This window comes from Apodemus sylvaticus, chromosome 18 (genome assembly GCF_947179515.1).
Source record: "Apodemus sylvaticus chromosome 18, mApoSyl1.1, whole genome shotgun sequence".
In the NCBI taxonomy this organism is placed as follows: domain Eukaryota; kingdom Metazoa; phylum Chordata; class Mammalia; order Rodentia; family Muridae; genus Apodemus; species Apodemus sylvaticus.
This window is the reverse complement of record NC_067489.1, coordinates 27,544,090-27,567,018: the sequence shown is the minus strand read 5'-3', so window position 1 is coordinate 27,567,018 and position 22,929 is coordinate 27,544,090.

The following is a 22,929-nucleotide window of genomic DNA, read 5'->3' as shown; positions in this document are numbered from 1 at the left end:
CCTTTACATAAATAGTAAATACTCATTACCATGCCTCCAGCCAGAGTATACATTTACATGGCATTATAGCACCTGGGGAAGTAAAGGTACAGCCCAGGATGAACTTGAACATGTGATAATCCTGCTATGCCTCTTAAACATATGGCAGTATGTGACAACACCCAAATGAATCTCAAGCACTCTATCAATTATGAATACAGACATGTTATATACCTCATCTTAAACTAATGATCTGTTTCACATGAAACAAATATTACTGCACAAACCCCTATCCGTCCAAGGTAAGGGATTTTTCCTTTTGCATGTTTTGTTTTGTTTTGGTTTATTGTTTTGTTTTGACATAGGGTCTTGTTACATGGCTCCAGCTCTTTTTCTTTATCATTTATGAAAACATCACTTCATTGACTAACTAATAGACCATTACAGTGAGATTAGAAATGTGCATTAGGACTGCCATTTTCCCTGTGAGGAAATTAAGTTTTCTTAGTGTTCTTAAACCTTTTCTTGTGGTCGTACAACTTACAGATAAAAAGACAGTTATTTAAGTTTAATTTTTTATTTAAATTCACATCAATGTATATGCACAGTGCATGCTTGAATCAACAAAACTCAAATCTAAAAGGTTGTTTTTCATCTCATGATCTCAAATCACAAAACATCAGATAAAAGTGTATTTTCCAGACTTTCAATTTTTATGTTTTTTAATCACTCTTCATAGCTCTACCTTTCCTTTTGACTTAAGCATTGACAACTCTTTTTAAAAACCTCCACGATTATGGAATTTTTATGCTCTATGATAGGTTTTATGCTTTTCCAGAGCTTCTTGAAGAAAGATCATCTTTTGTTGTTTTATTGAGTTTATTCAAATGCCTGGAACATGAATCAGAAGAATGTAGATCAGAGTCTGTGGTTTTGCATGATCATTTCTACAACCCAAAAATTCTTTGTTCTTTAAGGATTTAACTCCAAGGAACAAAATAAGCCTACTAACAAATATTTGATACAGAATACATATGGCCCACAAAGCTTGCAGTCTTTACTGTCTGGTCCCTAATAGAAAGCATCTTCAGGCTTCATGTACAGTTGAATGAAAGAGAGCAGCCATGCATGTAGGTTAAAGTAGTCTTTTGTGGTGGTACATTTTGGGAGAATGACCCTCAGCAAACCTGAGTTCTTCCTTCCATCCTGAGGCACTGGCATCTGGCGAAGAGGATAGTATTCTTCATCCCTTTGTTATTTCCATCTCCATAGCACAGATGTAGGTTCGACATCTGGAAATCAGGAGCTATTCATCAGCTACTGGAGAATATTCATTGTTATTTGCGCTGTCAGTGTAATTAGCTCATCTTTTAGAAGCCTTTGCAACAAGGCTGGTTTGCTATTGGCGACTTTGCCTCATCACTGCCATTCACATGCATATTAGCGTTTCAAAGAACATGTTTCTATTTTGATTTTTCTTAGGAATTAAGATAAAATATTCAATATTTTCCCACCCTTTTATAGCCCATCAAGATAAAGCCTCTTGGTCTGTATGCAGCTAATGGCCAATATTCTGCAGGAGCCTTTGATAATGGCCCAGATAAGAGTGAAGAGCAGCCAACCACAAAGTACACTGTAATAAGGTCACTAAAGCTGTAAATTACTGGTTTTCATCCTCAGATATGCCTTACAGTGGCCTGAGAGAGTTTTGCTTCATTAAATGTGTGAAGTCGCAACTCCAGCTAAATCTCCCTAGAGATATTAAATGCTGAACATATGCAATTACACCAAATAATGCTTCCAACTTGAAGAGCCCAAGCTTGTGTTTAAAACTGGTATCTCAATTTCTTCGCCATGTATCCTCTGTCTTTACTGTCTCCTTCCCATGACCTACCATGCCCTTCCTAATGAGCAACATTGAAAACACCAGACAGGGCCCTGGCCGACCTGGCTGGCTGGCTGGCTGGCTGGCTGGCTCCTAGTCCCAGTTCTTTGATGCTTGCCACAAGCTTTCAGAATCAAGTCTGCCTTTGCCATTCCCAGCAGCCTTTCCTGGTTACCTTTTAATTAATTCCTTGTGGTACCATAATGATAATTTGGCCCCAAATAAAAGTGAGACAGAGTTAATGCTGTTATCATTAGAAAGATTTAATGTACAGAAGCAATTAGGACATTCTGGAAGTACTGTGGTGTGTGAAGGAGCTGGTGCCAAAAACTCATTTATCATATTAACAAATGTGAGAACATGAGGTCCTTGGTGGGCTCTCTCCTGAGCCCCTTCCTGGATTGCACCTGCTAGTGAGTTCTACTTAACATCAGTGAAACCTGTGTTTTCATTATCACATGCTTGGTACTCAGATCAGACACAAATTCCATAGGGGCTAAGAATCTTACAGTTCTGTATCATCTTGGACATCTCTGTAGTTCAGACTTTTCTAAGTAGTCTTTTAAGATGAAGTCCAATTTTACCATATATTTGTTTTGATTTTGTTTTTAAATGGGACGATGAAAAGGCAAAGGTGTATGATATAATTTGCTTTTAAAGATATTCTGCCTATTCATTCCTATTGTGTTTGCGGTACTAGCCTTAGCTGTTAGCCAAACAGTTAGATATTCTTGGTGTCATTATACTTCCCTATTCAAAAGGAACTGCCTAGAATCTAGGCAAATCCTTTCTAAACTCTTTTCATTCACTTTCTCAGCCACTGTTCTTTTGATGTGAAGAGTCCCCATGACCAATACTTAAAAGAGAAAGTAGTCAATTGGGGCTTGCTTACAGTTTCAGTTTCAGAGGTTTAGTCCATTATCATCATGTCAGGGAATATGACAGAATTCAGGCAAGGCACTAGAGCAGTAGCTGAGACCTACATGCTAATCTACAGCAGAGAGCAAAAGACTGGTCCTGGCATAGGGTTTTGAAGTCTTAAAGTCCATCCTCTAGTGACAAACTTCTTCAAATAAGGCCGTATCTATTCTACCCAAACCCATAACTCCTAATCCTCATCTTATCAAGCAGTTCTATTCCCTGGTGATTAACATTCAAAAATATGAGCCTTTTAGGGGCATTCTTTCCACAACAGGCATTAAAGCTCATCTATCAATACCTTCATTAATGGGATATGACTTTAAACTTGTCTGAGATTGGATATCATGTGAACAACTAATCATGTCTCTGGTTTATAAGGGGATTAATTTGAAAGTGTCAGAATGCAAAAACTGCATTAGATAATGGGGTCCAAGCTAGTGAGCTTGAGGCCTTCCTGAACTATAAGCAAGATCCTGGCTCAAAAAAGCCAAAGCAGGGAAGAAAAAAGAAGGGACAGAGGGAAGTTGTTATAAAGGCAAGAAGGGGAGACAGAGAGAAGTGGATTTGTTCAATGCAATCTTTATCTCAGCTTAGCTTTGCTACACAGTCCCCTCTAGAGCATCAAGGCCTCACATATGAAGTCACATGACTGACTTAAGGCTAGGTGCAGCTTCCTGTCACAAGGGAATAGCTGTTCTAAGAAAAGATAAAAATTAAACATTCAAAATGGAGTTTCATCTAGATGCGTATTGTCCTACAACATTATAATACTGAAATATTTCAAGTCTAAGCATTGCCTGATGGAGACCATCAATATATTTATTGTGTTTGGTTGTCTGCTTTATACAGGAGCACTGAATAAGAGTAGGAATCAAGTCTTTCTAGATAAGACAGTGTTTTCATTTGTGATACACTGTTTTGGAATCTCTGATGCCTTCCTTTGAGTTTGATTTATATGGTCAGACTGCCTTTAGGGATATTGATTGTACTATCATTATATACATATTTTTAAATCATAAGCTCTCTAAGGAAATAATTTATTAATATAATTTTAACAATTTTATAGAAAAATCACTATATTTTTCAAATTATTTCAATTCTAACTTTGAAGATTTAAAATGATGAACTATTTTTATTCTTTTTACAAATTATATCTATACTCCTTATCATATATTTTAAAAGGTATAACAGTTAAAAAATTAAAAATACTTATAATGATATTGAGTAGACACAGTCTCTGAAGTCATAAGATGTGGGGTAAATACAAGGTATTTATCTAACTTTCAGCTTCATATTTTAAAAAAACATATGTTTAAGAACATGTGTAAGAAGAATGTTAAACAGTATAAGCTACTTTTCTAAGAATATTTATCATTTATTTGAAATTAAAATTTAACTGGACCTCTTCTTGTCCCTAACATTTGCTGAATCTAGAATCTCTGTTCACAAATCTTGAATACTATACCCATTAAATGCAAACTAGTCTCAACTTTCTTAATTTTGACTTCTAGACAGACTCTGGTCCCTTCCCAACTCATCTTCTTGGGATTCTCCAGAGTATCCACAAATTGCATACCATAAACCTTCTCTCTTCCTCACCTCTCCACCTTTGCTGTCTTCTTTACTTGTCTTAGGCAACTATATCCATATCTCACTGAGTAATCACTCCCGAATATTAACTGTTTCCATAAGCATTCTCTTCTTACTGTCATTCAGTATGATGGTGAGAAACTCTTACTTCTTGCATCCCTGTGGCTTTAGTGATCACAAGAATGGTTGATCGCTTACCTAGGTTATTAGTAGCTGGCCTTACACCTCACCTTGCAGCCTTATTACTCACTCTTCATTATTGCTGACAAGGGAGTGTCCCTAGAGCCTCCCTGTACAATAAGTGAGGGATCCCATCTCCTTTCTGGTTTCCTTAAGCTTTGTCCTCTTTCTGTGGCCCCAGATACAAGCTGCTCATTTTTAACTTAAAAGAGATGCTCTTGTTTCTCCTTTTTTGATCCAACAAATAAATTATATTTATTACATTTCCAAGATAGTGCATTTCCCTGGAAGTAAATTGTTAATACTCCTAATTGTTACGATATCTTTCTTCTTACTATTTGAAGCAATATGCTCTTCAGTGTTTATTATGGTTTGGTGTAACATCATATATTTTGTTCCTAGAAAATGTTAATTACAAAAGGCAACAACAATAGTGAAAGTGTTTTCCAATTCACAGTGAAGAAAATGATCCCAAACAAGGTCACAGGTCAATAGGATTAAGACAATACTTCAATTGAGTTTCTTCTTTCTGGGTGTATCAAGTTGACAACTAAACAACTGGACAGGGAGGTGATAATATTCTATACCAAATGAGCAAATATACAGAAATTAGAGGCATTAAATGGCATACACTAGAAAGACATATGCACACTGAAACTGGGATGAAAGCTGATATAGGTTTGTCCTGTGCAGTGAGTCAGGTTCAGAGAAATACCAAGCAATCTAACACACCTCCTTGGCCTCCACTCTTTCAGTAGGTGACTGTGGTACCCTTTTCCACTTTTTTATAAATCCCTACTGTGTCTCAATTTTCCTTAGTTTTATATAATCACCTTGTCTCTGAATTTCACAGAGAACTTGATATAAACAGAAGCTATGCGCCATAAAGTCTTTCTACCTCACCTGTCTATCTGCAAGTCTATGCCCCACATGCTTACCCTTCCTATTTCACCAGCACTGAGGAGGATGTGACCCTGTCTAAGTCACCATCAAAAGTGCTTATTAAACTCCATCTTCCTTGCCGCCTCAAGGATACTGCTACAGCCATGTTTCTCATTTTGGTTTACACTATAGTGTAATAAGTTTTACACTGTTTAATACTTACCCACCGTCAGGCCCATCCACCCAGAAACACACACTGCCTTACAAATAATAGGGACAGAAAACGAAAAAGGCATTGGCTTTGCCTTCTTTCCAACTTTTGCTGAGTAAGCCAAAAGGACTTGCTGGCTGAGTTTTAGAGTAAAACTCTTTTTAAAAATTTTTTTATTAATTGATTATTTTATTTATTCCTAGTTCAAATGTTAGACCCCTTCCCAGTCTCCCCTCTACAAATTCCCAACCCATTACCCCTCCCCTTTGCCTTTAAGAGGATGCTCCACTGCACACCCACCCACATCCACCTCACTCCTTTAGCATCCCTCTACTCTAGGGTCACAAGCCTCCAGAGTAACATGGTCTCCCCCTCCCACTGATGCCAGATAAGGGCCATCTTCTGCTACATAAGTAACAGGAGCCATGAACCCACCCCTGTATACTCTCTTGTTATGACCATTTCCTTACTTCTTGTCCTACCTTCCTATGTGCATGTTTGTGAGATTAATTTTATTTATTTAATTTAAATTTAATTGAAATTTTGATTTTAATTCTCCATGTTTCTTTTACTGTAACTCACAAGTCACAAAATTCAGCCCATGTTAAGTCCAATTGAATTAAATTTTTATCTCCATATTTCCCCTCATCTAATAATTACAAATTCCAAAGACAAATGTTTCCAAACTATTGGTCAATTCTCATCTAATTGACTTGTTAGCAACATTTTAGCCATTTAATAATTTTCTTTTATATGACATATTCATTTGGTTTCGAAGACGGGACAATCCTCTTGATTTTTCTGACTTTACTGCTCTCTACATAGTGCTTTCTGCATATGTTTTTTTCTTCAACATTTTAATTTTGTAGGCTTCTCAGGGTTTGTCCTTGGTCTTTGCCTAAATACATATTTGTGCCTCCTTGTCCTAACTTAACCTCAGGGCTTTACATTTCCAGCAGAGATATTACTTCATTTGTATTTACAGCTCACAATTCTCCATCTTGAGTTGGACTACTAAAGAAATATCTGACACTCAGCATGTCTGTAATAAACCCCTGGCCTTTCTACCAAATGAGGGTTTCTTCTGAAATCAGTGGCTTTCCTATCTTGGCACTATTGGGATCAGTTCACATAAAATCTCAGTGTCATCACCACCTGTCCTATTACCTCATCTATGTAATAGAATACTGTAACAGTTTCCAGAAGATCCCTGACTGTAATCTTGTTTCCATATAATAATCTATTCACAACATAGCAACTGTGGTGAAAATTTTAGATGTGCATACTTTGTCTTATCTTTTCAAAATATTGCGATGCAATGCAATGTTATTTCAAGCAGAATTAAAAATACAACAGGATACCTATATAAACTGGGTCTTTTTTATCATTTGCTTTCCCCTACTCAACAGTAGCCTAGTGCTCTGGATATATGTGTTTTTGTTGTCTTCAATGTGATTTTACCTTGGATTCTTTTATCTGTTTTATCCACATTTTCCTTTAAGTGACTGTTTTCACTCTCTTGATATCACAGTTCTTCATCTTGTTCTTTACACCTTCTAAGCATTAAGCCACCTTGCAGTAAATACCAATAAATGGCCCTTAGTTTGTGTGTATGTATGTATGCATGCATGTATGTATGTATGAGCATTGAATACAAACACCTTGGATTAATTTCAAATTCCATTGTGTCCTATAATATATTAGTGGCTCTGTGTACCAAATTGATAGTTAGTAATTTCCTACTACTTAGGTGAAAATGTGTTAATGACAATGTCTATCATTTAGAGATATTGGATGGAGTGAGGTGACAATACAGGTGCATCAGAATTAACTCAAACATAAAGCAAAAATCTGATGAGGTAAATCTATTCTAATCTATGTTTTACCAGTGAGAGAAACAGAAGGTTAGAAATCTAAATATGTTATAAGAGATATACACTAAGCAACAGATCTGGCAGACAAATCCAGTTCCATTTTACAATATATTTACTGTTTCGCCTCACCTTGTAGTTCACAATGCTTTTGAAAATGGACAATTACTTTTCTATTGCATTTTTTATCTGTAGGGATATAAGAAACTATTGATTTTTGCATTTTATCTCACCTAAAATATGAGTTTTGCCCTTTAATTTCTGTTTCAAATCTTGTTTTACATTCTTCATATCAGTTGGTATTATATGGTTAAGAATTTTCAGAAATTATTTCATAACAGAGAGTAGAGCCAACATTATTAATTCAACCAATTCATTCTATTTATGAAAATCTTTTAGTGTTCATTATTAGGCCCACAATGGATTTAAAATATGATTTACTTGTACCACTATAAAGTCATCATCAAAGCTTTGTAATTTTTTGTTGCGAGCACTGGACTTTATCAACTATTTCTACCTATTATTTTAAATAACGCTTGAAGAATAAATAAGGAGTAATTGTGAATAGCTGTTTAGTCTTATAAATAGAAATAGTTTGTGAGTTGCAGCCCCATATAAACTACATTGATACCAGGCTTGCCTATCAACTTAGTTAAAATGCTTTGACAGAGACTCTGTTTGAATGGTTAATCCTAATTCTCACGTGGCATGTACAGCAGCTTCTTCTCACAAGTTACCATCCTCTCACAATGAGAAACCAGAGTTCTGGGACATGAGGGATAGGGTGTTGTCTGCAAGAGTCATAGCAACCCATTATCACTATCTTCATCTCCCCATTCCAGATCATTTCTTGTAGTCTTACGAGTGTGTTCCCCTTTCTGAGATGACTGACGATTGTCTCCAAGTGTCTTCAGTACAGTTCTGAAAGGAAAGCCATCACTGTAGGCACTGATATTAGATGCAGGGACATGCATTAGTCAGTACATTGTCAACAAAATCACCCAGACCTTGATAAGCTAGAAGATTTCAAAGCCATAACACTGTTCTGCCATTAGCGCTTCCTCCAGCCTCTATTACAAGAAGAGCATACATACCCCAAATAGGAGGATCCACTTTTAACTCATCCTTAGAACACAGACACAAAAACATTACTAGGGAAGATGATGTTTACTTTGGAAAGGGGCTAAGTGTACACTGAGAGTACACTTAGGAAGGAAGCCAACACTTGAAATTGAGAGTAAAGTTTAAGAAATTGTGACTTTTCCCAAGAACCATCTCTTTCTGGAAGTTTATACATTGCATGTCTATTATAAGGTGACTCACATGGCCAATAAAGTGACAGCAGCAAGGACTTATGCTATACCCAAGAGAAGCTTGATTTTTTTTCTTAGTCAGGATCAGAATTGTGTGGCTGAAATATGAGCTGCTTCATTCTGGTTTTCCTGAGTGAAGATGAGTAAGAACGGAAAGGCAGGCAAAGGCAAACTGGGCTAGGCATATATAGGGTGAGCCTTGATGCTTCTAAGCCATTAACAAATATGTGATTTGTTTATCAGCATCATGAAAGCTGGTAGATATGCCTTCTTTCCCTTCAAGCCTGGTTTTGTAGTTCTGTTTTAATCAAGCAAAATGACCAAATTCTTAGAATCTATCTATAACAAGCAAATAACGGATAAAAAAGAATTAGATTCAAGTATGTTCTAACCTCACACTTAATAAAGTAGGTACACATTTAAAAGTTATATTATTTTGTACTAGTTATGTATTACACTAACACTGCCATTTATGCTAAAAATTATTAGTTAATGCTGACAATTAATAATAAAAATGCTGGGAATAATTAATGCATATGAAAATATTTTTCTTAATTTTTGTCACTTGGATAGAATGGCTTACTTTTAACTTTTTAGAGACTCATCTAGAAATATATATCTGTAGGCTATTTGGCCTTGTATTATAAAGCACAAATGTGAACAACTTCTTCTTCTTCTTCTTCTTCTTCTTCTTCTTCTTCTTCTTCTTCTTCTTCTTCTTCTTCTTCTTCTTCTTCTTCTTCTTCTTTTTTTTTTTTTCTGAGACAGGGTTCTCTGTATGGCCCTGGATGTCCTGGAACTCACTCTGTAGACCAGGCTGACCTTGAACTCAGAAATCTGCCTACCTGCCTCTGCCTCCCAAGTTCTGGGATTAAAGGCATGTGCCACCACTGCCCAGCCAAATGTGAGATTCTTAAAGTGGAAAGCATTAATTCCATAGGATTAATTAAAAGATGCTGCTACATATTTCTTTTTAAGTTATAAGTATTCTTACATTAAATTTTATTCTATTGCTATTTATTCCTAATATTTATTTTTAAAGTACAGGCATGCTTGGAAAAATGCTTAATATATATAATATATATATATATATTGACTTAAAAAATGCCATTAAGTATACAGTTTACTGTGAGTTATAGCTTGGATTTTAAAAGGCATCACTTGTATTTCAACCTAGTATTCGCCTGTGTGATACTACCAAATTAAATATTTTTTCAGCAAAAACATCGGAGTGAGAGTTTCTTGGGATATTACTTACTGACCACAGTGGGTTTTCAAATTGTGGAATTATCTTACAGCTCCTCAAAGCCATGGATTTGCTTTTCATAGGCAAACTTGTTCTGGTAGAAGAGTTGCCTGTCAGTCTTAAGTAGAACACAGGGCATCAGATTCTAAAATGTTAACTGAAACATATCAGATGCCACTCTAAGCTAAGCTGGTTTTTGTTTTCTTTGTTTTTTATTTATTTGTTTTGTCTTTTAGTTTTTGTTCTTTTTTAATCATAGTAAGTTGCTTGAAAGCACTGAGGTACTGTGAACATTTGAATTCAGTTTGATTTTAAATGGTTATTTGCTTCTGAATTTTGAATACCCCTTTTCTGATGACATTTGGTTTGCTTAAAGTATCTGAAATACTATTATTTGCAACACAAAAAGTCTTTTCTTGTACTGTGAGCTTTGTCTCAAGCTCCTTAGCATTCTATAGAACACAGGGATCCATTCATTTTTCTAACCTTGTATGACTATTTAAGTATAACCAAACAAGTTTTTAAAAAGCCAATAGTATTAAAATGATGTTATTCTTTAACCCTTCCCCCTTTCTCATTGGCACATTGGGCATTCATTCTTCTTCCAATATGCTTTTTAGATAGTAATTTCATGAAGATTCAACATATTAATATGATTTCTTTGACCAGAAACAACATCCACCTTGCAGACATAATTTGGCCAGACTAAACACTTGGTTATACAAAGGAAAATATTGTGAAATGCTCCTACAGATTTTGAAGAAAGTGAACACTCCCCCAGAGTTTTTACTACAGGAGAACCATGTAATAGGCAATGAAGTCACATTCTTTTTTAGTCATATTACTCCATTAGAAAAGATGCATGGTACTTAATTGTTATGGTCTTTGCGGTTGAGGTTCAACCCTAGGCTGATTAAAGTTAACTAAAAGAATTTCTGTTTGTGTCTCAAATATGTAGATGTACAGACAGAGTAAGCTTAGGGTAAGATCAAAGGTTTCTTAAGTTTTCTGTAGCTTAACTGAAATCTTCATGGAAATCAAGCAATCTTGAAATTATTTTTCCAACTCAAATATCTCCAGAGGTAGATAGAACATTTTGTTTCTGAGACTCAATTTTTCTTTTCTTTTTTTTTTTTTATTTGATATAATTTATTTACATTTCAAATGATTTCCCCTTTTCTAGCCCCCCCCCCACTCCCCGAAAGTCCCGTAAGCCCCCTTCTCTTCCCCTGTCCTCCCTCCCACCCCTTCCCAGTTCCCCGTTCTGGTTTTGCCAAATACTGTTTCACTGAGTCTTTCCAGAACCAGGGACCACTCCTGCTTTCTTCTTGTATCTCATTTGATGTGTGGATTATGTTTTGGGTATTCCAGTTTTCTAGGTTAATAACCACTTATTAGTGAGTGCATACCATGATTCACCTTTTGAGTCTGGGTTACCTCACTTAGTATGATGTTCTCTAGCTCCATCCATTTGCCTAAGAATTTCATGAATTCATTGTTTCTAATGGCTGAATAGTACTCCATTGTGTAGATATACCACATTTTTTGTATCCACTCTTCTGTTGAGGGATACCTGGGTTCTTTCCAGCATCTGGCAATTATAAATAGGGCTGCTATGGAGACTCAATTTTTCACTTGACATACTGCTGAAAGAATAGTTGCTGATCTGACATGACAATCTGATCCACAGCATAAAGTACAAAAGGCATTTTTTCCCACATTTTAGGTGAAATAGCCACACCAGGAATAGTAATTTTCTTGGTGGAAAATTGTAGAATTATGTATATGCATGCCTCTGCTAATGTGATGTCTATATTTGAGGCTGCACTAGTGGTAGTTAGGTAGATGAAAGCGGACTGGCTTACAGGTTCTTTGTAGGTTCTCATACAAATTAACTTGTATGGTTAGTTTCTATATGCATTTTCATATTGTGTTTTTTCACTATGCCTGAAGCAAGTTCTTTGACAATTCGTACAGAACACTCCATTTGATTATTTCCATGTTAATCTTTTCATTTATTATTAACACAACAATTTCTCTTACTTTGTTTGTGATGCCTGGGGACCATGATAATCATCTTCATGTTAATTCCCAAATTAGAAGAAGCATCATCACAATTACAATGCTGAAATTTAAATTCCCAACCCACACATTTGCTCTTCTCTCTCTTTATCTGTGTATGTCTTCTCTCTGTGTATGTGTGTGTATGTGTGTATGTGTGTGTATGTGTGGCATGTGTATGTGTGAATGCAAGTGTATATGTGCATATGAGAGAGAGATTGCATCCTTTGTCTTTTGTGTTTCTCAGGTGAATACAGACACATGAAATAACAGTACATGTACATGGGTCATTTCTTACCTTCCACCTTGTCTGATATGAGTTTTTGTTGTTGTTTTGTCTTTGTTTCTGTTTTTTATCTCTGCTGCATACAATGGACAAGTTTGCCCACCAGCAACCTGTCTCTGCCTTCAATGTTCATCCTTCAGTAGGAACTCTATGTTACAGCATTCAGCATTTACATGGTTTCTGGGGATTCAAAGTTAGGTCCTCATGCTGTGGGGCAAACAAGTTGCCCACTGAAACATCCCATAAACCCTAAATTCTGGTTCAAAAGATCCTATTTGTAGATGAAGATTAATTGATAAAACTTATGCTCACAGTGCACCTATGTTTATACCACTTGGAGCGAAGAAACAACAGATGGATGAGGAACGCCAAGTCATTGGTTGTCAGCATCAGGATCTAGAAAATTGCTGCAACAATTACATCAGATGCAATCAGGTGCTTTAGTCATTTAATAGTAAAGCCATAGTTGTCTTTAGGGACCGTGAATAGTTAACATGTCTGGCGAGGTAATTTTACTGCTAAAATTTTACACTAAAATCACTGAATTCTGGAACCTTTGAAGTTTGCATTGTGGTCTCCTGGGATGCTGAAACTTTAGTACTGAAGCCTTGATAGTTGCTGCCACGTGCAAGATGGGGTACTCTAATATCGATGCTCATAGAGTATTACCACCTTCGAGTCTTTGCTTAGACTCCATATCTTTATGCTTTATCTTTATCTATATCTTTATCTATATCTTATCTTTATATATATCTTTATATATATATCTTTATGCTATATCTTTATCTATATCTTTATATCTTTTATATCTTTATATATATCGTTATGCTATATCTTTATCTATATCTTTATCTATATCTTATGCTCTATATCTTTAGTTTTATTTTCTAGATCTCAAGAGCCAGTTGCCAGGAACCTTGCTCAGTAGAGTCTTAAGGATTCCATTTTCTGAAAAGATTCCTAATAAGAGAGTATCACACTTACTGCATGTAAATTTGTTACTTTCTTATTGCTGTGACAGAATGCAATAACAGTTTAAGGGAAGGATTTTATTCTGGCTTGTTTCTCAGGGGATGTAGTCCATCATGGTAGGGAAGGTATAGTGGAAGGAATGGCTAATAACCATAACCAATCCAATGAAGAGAATGGATACATCTCCATGGAACAGGAACCAGAGATCTGATAATGGAAGAAAAACCAATTTGTATCCCCAGGACTCTTTTTGGACCTATTCTGCAGGTAGACCTTCATTCAAAAGGATCCACAGCTTTCCAAAACAGTGCCACCAGATAAGGAAAAATCAGGAGAAGACAGATATCTATATAAACCCCAACTTTCCATTTTTTGACTGCCATAGGCTCGTGGCTATCTGAATGCCAAATACATTCAGTCTGACCTCAAGAGTCTTCAGTGCAGTGCAGTTCCAAGTGATTCCAAACTCTACTATGTCTCTTACAAGATTCCAGGCACTTGCTTAATTTTGAGCCTGTATTTAAAAAAACCAGTATATGATAGCACAGGATAAACACTTCTATTCCAAAGTGAGGAATGGGAAGAAAATGAGGAAAGGCTGAGCCCAAGCAAGGCAGAAAATACACAGGAAAAACATCTGCATCACCAACATTCAGGACTTGCGATTCTGTCTTGCAACTGACATGATCAACACCATGTAAACTATACCAAGTTCTGCAGTCAGCTCAAGATGGAGTCTCAGCTCTTTGGAACCAAGCTAGAATGAATGTTTTCTGCCTCATTAGTTGAATTGGATAAAAACAGTTCCATGCATAGTCCTGTATAAGATATCTGTATTCTTATTGTTCAACCATTCTCATTCCAAAATCAAAGTTCTCAAGCAAGAGTTTAGTTTTACACACTGGAGTCTTCAGTGCGTGGACTGTTTTCCATAAGGCACCTTTTGTAGTGACAGAGTGTGAAGCCCAAGCTTTCTCCATATTTTTTTTTAATATCGTTATCATTTACCTCCACTTTGTCCACAGATATTTTGTTCACAGTCGCTTTGTACATTCTAAATCTGTTCAGGCTACTCCCTTGCTCAAATGCACATCTCCTTGCTTTTCTGGTCTGTTTTCTTTTATGGAATCTTTCTATAAATACATCTACTATTTAGTGAGCATAATGAGGCTACAGATCAGTTGCTATACTAGATTGAATTTCCTCCTGCCAAATAAATTAATACATTTCTTTTAAATTCACCTTTATTCAGATATTCAGTATTCAGACACAATGTAGCCAGATTCTTTGGTAGAATATAGCATGAATGACTTGGAGGCAAATTTCTAATGAGTCCCTTGGTCCTCTTTAAAACCTCAGAGCACTGTCATCTTTTCTATGCATTTTGGTCTTCTTAACTTCCGTGAGAGTTGTATTCTTACTACACTTTGGGAGCTTCTCCTGACTGAATCATCAAAACCTAATGCATTCTACTCCACAAACTAGTTCCAAAGATACGTATACCATATAGTCATGTTTATCACAGGGCCCAACTTCCTTCATTTGTAAACCTATGGCTATTTTAGATAGCCTTGCAGAAACTACTTAAAGGAATAAGTACTTATTCTGGATTATATAGTTCAGGGACTATAACCTATCTTGGATATAGTGAGGGCATTGCCTTATGGTTACATCAGTGGGAACATGAGAAAATTGAACACATATCAATGGATCAGGAAATAGAAATCTGAGCCTAGAAGTGAACCAACAAACTCTGATGTATAACCTTCCAGCTGTTTTGCTATGGTCCTGCATTGGCTACCTATGTCCAAATGTTTCCATAGCATCCTCAGGTTATGCCAACTACAGAGAATCGATTTTGAACTTAAGAGCTGTAGAGGATCATTTTATATAAAAACTATATTAACAGCAAAGAAGTTGTCTACTCTAGGACACACTCATGAAATATTTTAGTGTTGATTATGAACCTGGAAGCCTTTAACAAACAGACAGAAAATTTTCATGATGGGTTTAAAATTTTAGGACTAATTTTTGTGTTTTTCCTTTTCATGAGACACTGATCAAGAACTGGAAAAGCTATTATGGCTGTAGAAAGAATAGCTCATTTGCTTAGAGGCTAGTCTAAATACTTCTGTCCTTTCAAAGGTGCTTTCATCTCATTTCTATCCTGAAATATCCACAGTAATTTATGGAGTTGTTTCTTTGGTATTATGGAGTCACTAAAAGGAAAAACAGGTGTTTGTGGGGGCTGAGGATGGGATGTTGTTGAGACACATCTATAAATGTTGTGGGGGAAAAAAATAGGAGCGTGTGATAGCTTTAGTCAAACCATATGCCTCCTGCACAGAATTTTTCATTGCTCTGAGGAATGTAATCACTACCACTTGCATACGTGTGAAATCTACAATGTGTCCAGTAATTCATCCCTGAATATCCTCAATCACTTATTAAGAGGCATGAACATTACTTTCTTGAATATGCCATTAAAATTTAAAGTTATTTCTTAAAAAGAAACCTTAACACTATTTCTCAGCACTATAATATTAATTTGAAAGTTACACCCTTCTGTTTGTATGTCAGCATCAGAAACTAAAGCACATGGACCTGCCCCATCTCCCCCATGATTCTCACGATGCAAAACATGTTAGAACCATAAATGCCTGAGGGGACAGCTGAAAACTATAACCTACACAAGTGATGAAACACTAAAAATAAAAAAGTATATATTCTACATTATGTATGAAATTTCTGATTAGAAAGTTTTACAGGTTCTAAAGACATGAGTTGATACCAAAGAGCACTTGTTTTTGCAGAGCATGTAAGCTCTGTTCCCAGCACATACTTGGCAGCTCATACCATTTAAAATTCCCATTCCAAAGGGTCTGGGAATGTTTCCTGACCCCACATGCCTGCCATGCACATATAAAATGAATATTTTCAAAAGGAAATTTATGCTGTAACTGAAGTTTATATTTAAATAGTGACATCCCCCAGTAACCCTATCATCCCACAGTAAACTCTTTCTAGTTTCATGATTGCAATAGGCATATCCATTTAGAAATGTAAAGATCTATAGCTAGCATAGGAGAGATACCATGTGGTGCTTGTAGTTCTGGGTCTTGGTTACCTCAATTGGTCTAACACTTTCAGTTCCATTAATTTATCTGTAGGTTTTACCATTTAATTTTTGTTACAGCTGAATACAATTCAGTATGCATCCATATCATATAACATTATCCCTTCATCTGTGGATGTATAACCTGCTAATCCTATTCCCCTATTCCATAGCTATTGCTACCAAGGCAATAATGAACTCAGAGGAGCAAGTATCTCTATAGGAAGGTATCTGGTCCTTTGGATACAGGCCCAAGAGTGGTATAAGTCCAATAGCTGGGTGATGGTAGTTCTATTTCTATAATTTTTGATAAACCTCCACATAATTTCATGTTGGCTGGACTACTTTACACCCCTCATTGTTGTGGTTATAAAAAGAGAAAGAAGTTAAGAGAATATGTTCTGTAGCAGTGTGGGGGAAGGGGATGTCTCAGTGGGCCCATGCCAAGGCATCCCTTCCCCCTAGGCACCAGACATACACTGGCCTAGTATAGAATAGAGTTCATTCGGGGCATGGGGATAAAAGTTAAGTGGAGTAGTAGAGGCAGAGAAAGGCAGAAAGAGAAGCAGAGGCCACATGGAGAGATGGGGGATGGGAGGGGAGGCCAAGAGGGGGCAAGAGAGAGGGTGAGAGAGGGAAGAGAGGCAAAAGAGGTAACAGAGGAGGGGCTGAGCAGTCCTCTTTATAGTAGACCAGGCCTACCTGGCTGTTGCCTGGTAGCTGTAGGGAGGGGCATAGACAAAATTCTAGCATGATCCCATGAATCAACAAGCATTCCTCTCTCCTCACATCCTCACTGAATTTGTTTTCTTGATAATAGTCACTCTGTCTGGGTTAGTATGAGATCTTAAAGTAGTTTCATTTGTATTTCCTTGGTGTGTAATGACATTTAGTACTTCAAAACATTTATTTATTAGCTACGTATGTTTCTTCCTTTGACATATAGCTCATTTTTGATCGGGTTAACTATATTCTTACCATGTATAGAAAAAGGCTGTGAGCATAGCTAAGATGATATTCTTAAATGATATCCAAATAATGTGGTATACACAGACTACAAATGCTGGAGTCTACTTCTACTTCAATTCCCAGAAATCTCTGAGCTGCTCTGTACCTTTTGCAATGGATAAGTTTCCTATCAAAGATAGATTATTTCTAAGTGATGTTTTTCCATAAAATAAAGCCCTGACACCCAGTAGCTAATAGTTTTTAAAATTAAAACTCAATTCCACTGTTAGGGGCTGAGGTATTGTGTTTATCATGGACCCCAAATTACTATTGCTTTTATAATGGTCTGAGTGAATAATTTCATTTTGGACCAATAAATACAGTAAGTTTCTTCAGCCTAACCCTGGCTTCACTGCTGGGACAGATTATTGAAAGTGAAAAGTGTGTCCTAGATTAGATGCATTGATTCTTTTAGAAGACATTGGCATACCCCAGCCTCTCGGGAAATCTCACAGATGAGATTTGGCTGCACTGTATGACCCATCAGGGGAAGGATGGTACATATTACACAGCAGGGATGAAAACCTCTGTCTCTTCCAGAAGTCAGTTAAATGCTTCTCCCTGAAAATATTTTGAATGGATTGTTTTTAGTATCCAGCCTGAGGAGGGAGAGTTTGTTTCAGCAGAGTATCTCAGTACTGGGGCAGGAGAAGAGACAAAGAGCTCATGGCTTATAATCATAAGCACTAATATAATTTCAAGCCTGCACTTTTGCACAAAATAAATTCTCTTCTCTTTGCAAAGTCCCTGAAGACAGAAAGTGAGACAAAAAATATGTCAAAATTATCACATGAAAAAAATTACCTCACAGAGGAACATTGTATAAAAAACTGGACAGTAAAATCAAATGTATTTCACCTGGTTTCTCCAGATAAAATGTGACTACAAACTTTCTATCTTCTTCTCTCCATCTATTTCCAATGTCTATTTTTTTCTCAGTGAGATGCATGCATTCTCCCTTGGGCCTTCCTTATTTCTTAGTATTTTTTGGGGGGGGGTGGGGGGTCTGCGGGTGGTAGAATGATTATCCTGTCTATACTTTATGGCTAATGTCTACTAATAAGGGAGTGCATATCCTGTGTGCCTTTCTGGATCTGGGTTATCTTACTCAGGATGATATTTTCCACTTCCATCCATTTGCCTGAAAATTGCATGATGTCCTTGCTTTTAATAGCTTAGTAGTATTCCATTGTGTAAATGCACATTTTTCTTTATCCTCTATTCAGTTAAGGGACATCTGGGTTGTTTCTAGTTTCTGGCTATTATGCATAAAGCTGCTGTGAGCATAGATGAGCAGGCATCCTTGTGGTATGGTGGAGCCACCCCATGGGAGAGAGCCAATCCCTGACATTAATGATATTCTGCTATGCTTGCAGACAGGAGTCATCTGAGGGGCTTCATCCAGAAGCTGATGGAAACAGATGCAGAGACCCACAGCCAAATATTAGAGGGAGCTCAGGGAGTCTTGTGGAAGTGTCTATGGATGTATGATTGAGCCAGAGAGGTCAAGGACACCACAAGAAGACCTACAGAGCCGGTTAACCTGGGCCCATGGGGGTTCACAAAGACTGAACCACCAACCAAATAGGGGGTCTGGACCTAGGCTCCCTATGAATATGTAGCAAAAGTATAGCTTGGTCTTTATGAGGGTCTCCTAACAACTGGAACGGTGGCTGTCTCTCATTCTGTTGCCTACTTTTGAACCCTTTCCCCCAGCTGGGCTGCCTTGTCTGGACTCAGTAAGAGAGGGAGCATTTAGTCCTGATACAGCTTGATGAGCCAGGGTGAGGTGTTGTTTTTGTTGGTGTTGGTGTTGTTGGTGTAGGTGTTGATGATGGTTTCCTTCTCTGAGGAGGAGTAGGGAGTCAGGGGAAGTGGAGTGGGAGGAGAGGAGGGAGGGAGGGGGCTGTGATCTGGATATAAAGTGAGTAAATAAATATATTAATGAAAATTTTGACATCATACTCTTATGCATTTTAAATAATACAAAGGGAAACGTAATAATAATAATCACAATAAAATGATAGACTTACTTCAGTTGTAATGTGTTATGATAAAGGAAACTCTCACAAGGCATTATAATAGACAAAGCAGAAAGTACCTATTAGATTTTTTGCTTTACACTGCACAAAACACAGCCTAGAGATATGGGTTCATCTTCCAAAGAACTTAATTACCAACTATTTCATATTTGTATTCAAATTCTAAAACAATAATTACAATTAACATATTACATTCATTTTATTAGGAGATTTATGAGTATGTGCATTGTTCTACCAGAATCAACTTATTTGTTACTTTGTTTCTCTTATTTATTTCCACATAGGTTGGATGCCATTGAGGTTTCTCACTTTTCTGTAACTCATGATTTATTCAACGTTGTAGTATAGGTGCCACACCCCCATCTTATTGGACAGGGTGAATTTTCACAGCATGAAAAAGTAAGCTCTGGTTTTGGAAAGTCTTGTTTGTTTTTCCATAAAACCCACTGATAAACCATTTCCTCATAACACCTCAAATGTGCCCTTATATTTTAAAGTTCCTTTTTAATCTCCTTGAATCTCAACTAACATTTTAAAAGGTCAAACAGTTATAGTCTTGTTATAATTTCCTATGTCATATTAGTACCTAACAAGATACTGGAAAATAATACTTTTGTAATATCAGGAGCTGACAGAAGACCCTGGCTTCCATCTGGGAATGATTATAGTAGAATCAGAAATGTGCATACACTCCATGAATTTACTTTTGACATTTATCCAAATTGGCATCATTTCTGACACATCTATCAATGATAGGATCCAAAGACATTTATCTGTCCAGTGGCAACTAAATCACCACTAGCTCACTGAGGCCAGTTTTCAAAGGTTAAGCATAAGAATTAAATCCTCAAAACTATTTTGGATTTTGGACACTGACATAGTTTGGGCAATAATTAAAGTTAAAATGTTCCTTTGCCAATGACTATAGCAACTCATACCTGAATCCCTAGCATTCAGGAAATTGAAACAGAAAGATTGCTAATGTAAAATGATGATGCTATTTTACCCATAAAATTCCTGAACTATTTTAACAATCTCCAATGTTGTAGGGCTCTTTAAAATGTTTGTAGAGTTTCCACTACCTTCTGGAGACGTGTTAGGCCACAGAAGCAGATCTGACCAAGGAATGACCTTAAGTACAATGAACAGGTGAATAGGAGAATGAGGCTTCTAAAGCAGCGGAAAAACTATGACTGATGACTATTGGAATCCAGGATGCATAGGACAGAATGTGGCTGAGGCAAGTAAAACCCAAAATGCAACAGCATACAGAACGCTGGCCCTGGAATTCATCTGACACAACAGTGTGATCAAATTCTTGTGGAGATAATCCACACTGTCCGAGAATTCCATAATATTAATCTGTCAGAAGGTAAGTAGTTTCTGCATGGCAATCCTGCTTACATCATGCTATACCTTTCTTCAGTTCTTCTTCCCATAGCCCCCAGGATAAAAAATCCAAACTTCTTGAGCTAAGGCCACAGGACCATGTATGACCTGCCACCTGATTGTTTCCAGAGATCCTTTCATTTATCCTCACCCAGTCTGTCAGCCTCTTAAGGTGTCTTAAATGTGTTGTGTTTCTCACTTGTCAGTAAAGCTGGCTCTGAGGATAACGGTTGCTGGATTCAATTTTCGTCGATCTCCTTATCTTCCACAGGCAGCTATAGATCATCTCTCCTTAGCACATCTACTCCCGCAGTGACCTCCTTATTTATCTGCTCCTACTGTGCTACCTTAGAAACCAGGACTTCCCTCTATTTTGATATCAACACGAGTTTTACATTGACTATTTATTTAAGTGCCTTCCTTAAAACACACTGGCCTCTAGGCCGGCAGGCAGCTTTCATATATCTCCTGATTTAGAAGTCTCACAAAGAATGTTCTGATATCTGTTGAATCAATAGGTGTATCAGGCAACGCTGCACAATTTGGACTTCAGTTTAGAAAATGTCATTAGACAGCAGTTTAGATGGATTGGGAGAGAAGATATACTGAAGGTATGGACCAGGACAAGGTGAAGAAGGCAGGGTCAGGAGTATTTTGTATTGTCAAGTGATCACTAGTGGCTCAATGGAAATTCTTCTGAATGAGTTAGTGTGTGAATGAATAAGGGTGTTCATGTATGTGCGTGCATGTGCAGAGGAGTGTGAGATGGCATGCAGAGGCAGAGGAAGGAGGACGTTTTAATCTCAGGTACAGTTCCCCAGGAGTCACCAACCTTGTATATTGACAGAGACTTTCTTACTGGCCCGAAACTCTCTGACTCAGCTGGGCTGGCTGGCCATGAGCCCTAGGATCTGCCTATATCTACTGACTCTTGCTTCCAGTGTTAGGTTTCCCAAAATAATCCTTCAGAAATACAGTTTGAGTCATGATTCCCAGGCTGAGAGCACCTTAGCAATCTCCTTTGATCTGTGGCTGAGTTCAAACATTCACTTCCAGCCAAAATGTTAAGTCCTGTCTTTTTTCTCAGTCTCTGGCTTAAGTAAAGCTTAATGGTAGAACAATTTCATAGTGTACATGAGGCTTTGGGTTTGATCCCAAATACCATTAAACATCAAGAATATCATACCCAAGCTACAATCTCTGATACAACCCTGGTAGGGGAATAACAGTGAGTAATACAAATATCTGCTTTTGTGAAACTATTCTTTTTAATAGAAGTGTTTTTTTCTGCTTTGAATGAACTCCTCATCTTTCGACATAGATCTAAGTATGTTTTGATAGGGATTGATTCCTAGATCTTATTAAGGGTGTTCATTGTCTCAAAGCATGTATGATTATGTGTGTCAAGTCCTTTAATAGCTTAGAGAGTATTCTAATAAAATATATGTGGATTCTCATACACAGTTCCCATAATTAGTGGGTATTGGGAGCTATAATATGTTAATATGACATGCATGGTAACAGTATCCATGTGGGCTATGGTGAATGGATTATGTAATTTATTTTGTATAAGCTTTGCAAAGGTTTAAGTACTTGCTAAACTAAATTAAGGCTAAGATATGTTTTTGATGAAGTGTCAGATTCCAGAAGCAATGGTGATTAGGACAAACACAGTACTCTCCTCCAGAAGATCATATTTGATTGAGAGAAGAAACATTAAGATGGGGCAATTGACATATACCTGAAATCTCTGCTATATGGGATATGTTTTAGAAGATTTCAAGTTCGAGGTCTTCCTTTGCTGCAGAGTGAAATCCAGGCCAGCGTGGTTGCCTCATCAAGACCCAGTGTTAAAGATCTGAAAGGGTTGAGCCTATATTAGTAACTTAGTAGCAAGTAACTTGCCTAGCATGTATGAGGCTTTATATTCAACGTCCAATTAGCTGGAAAAACTACTAAACTACTAACTACTAACAGC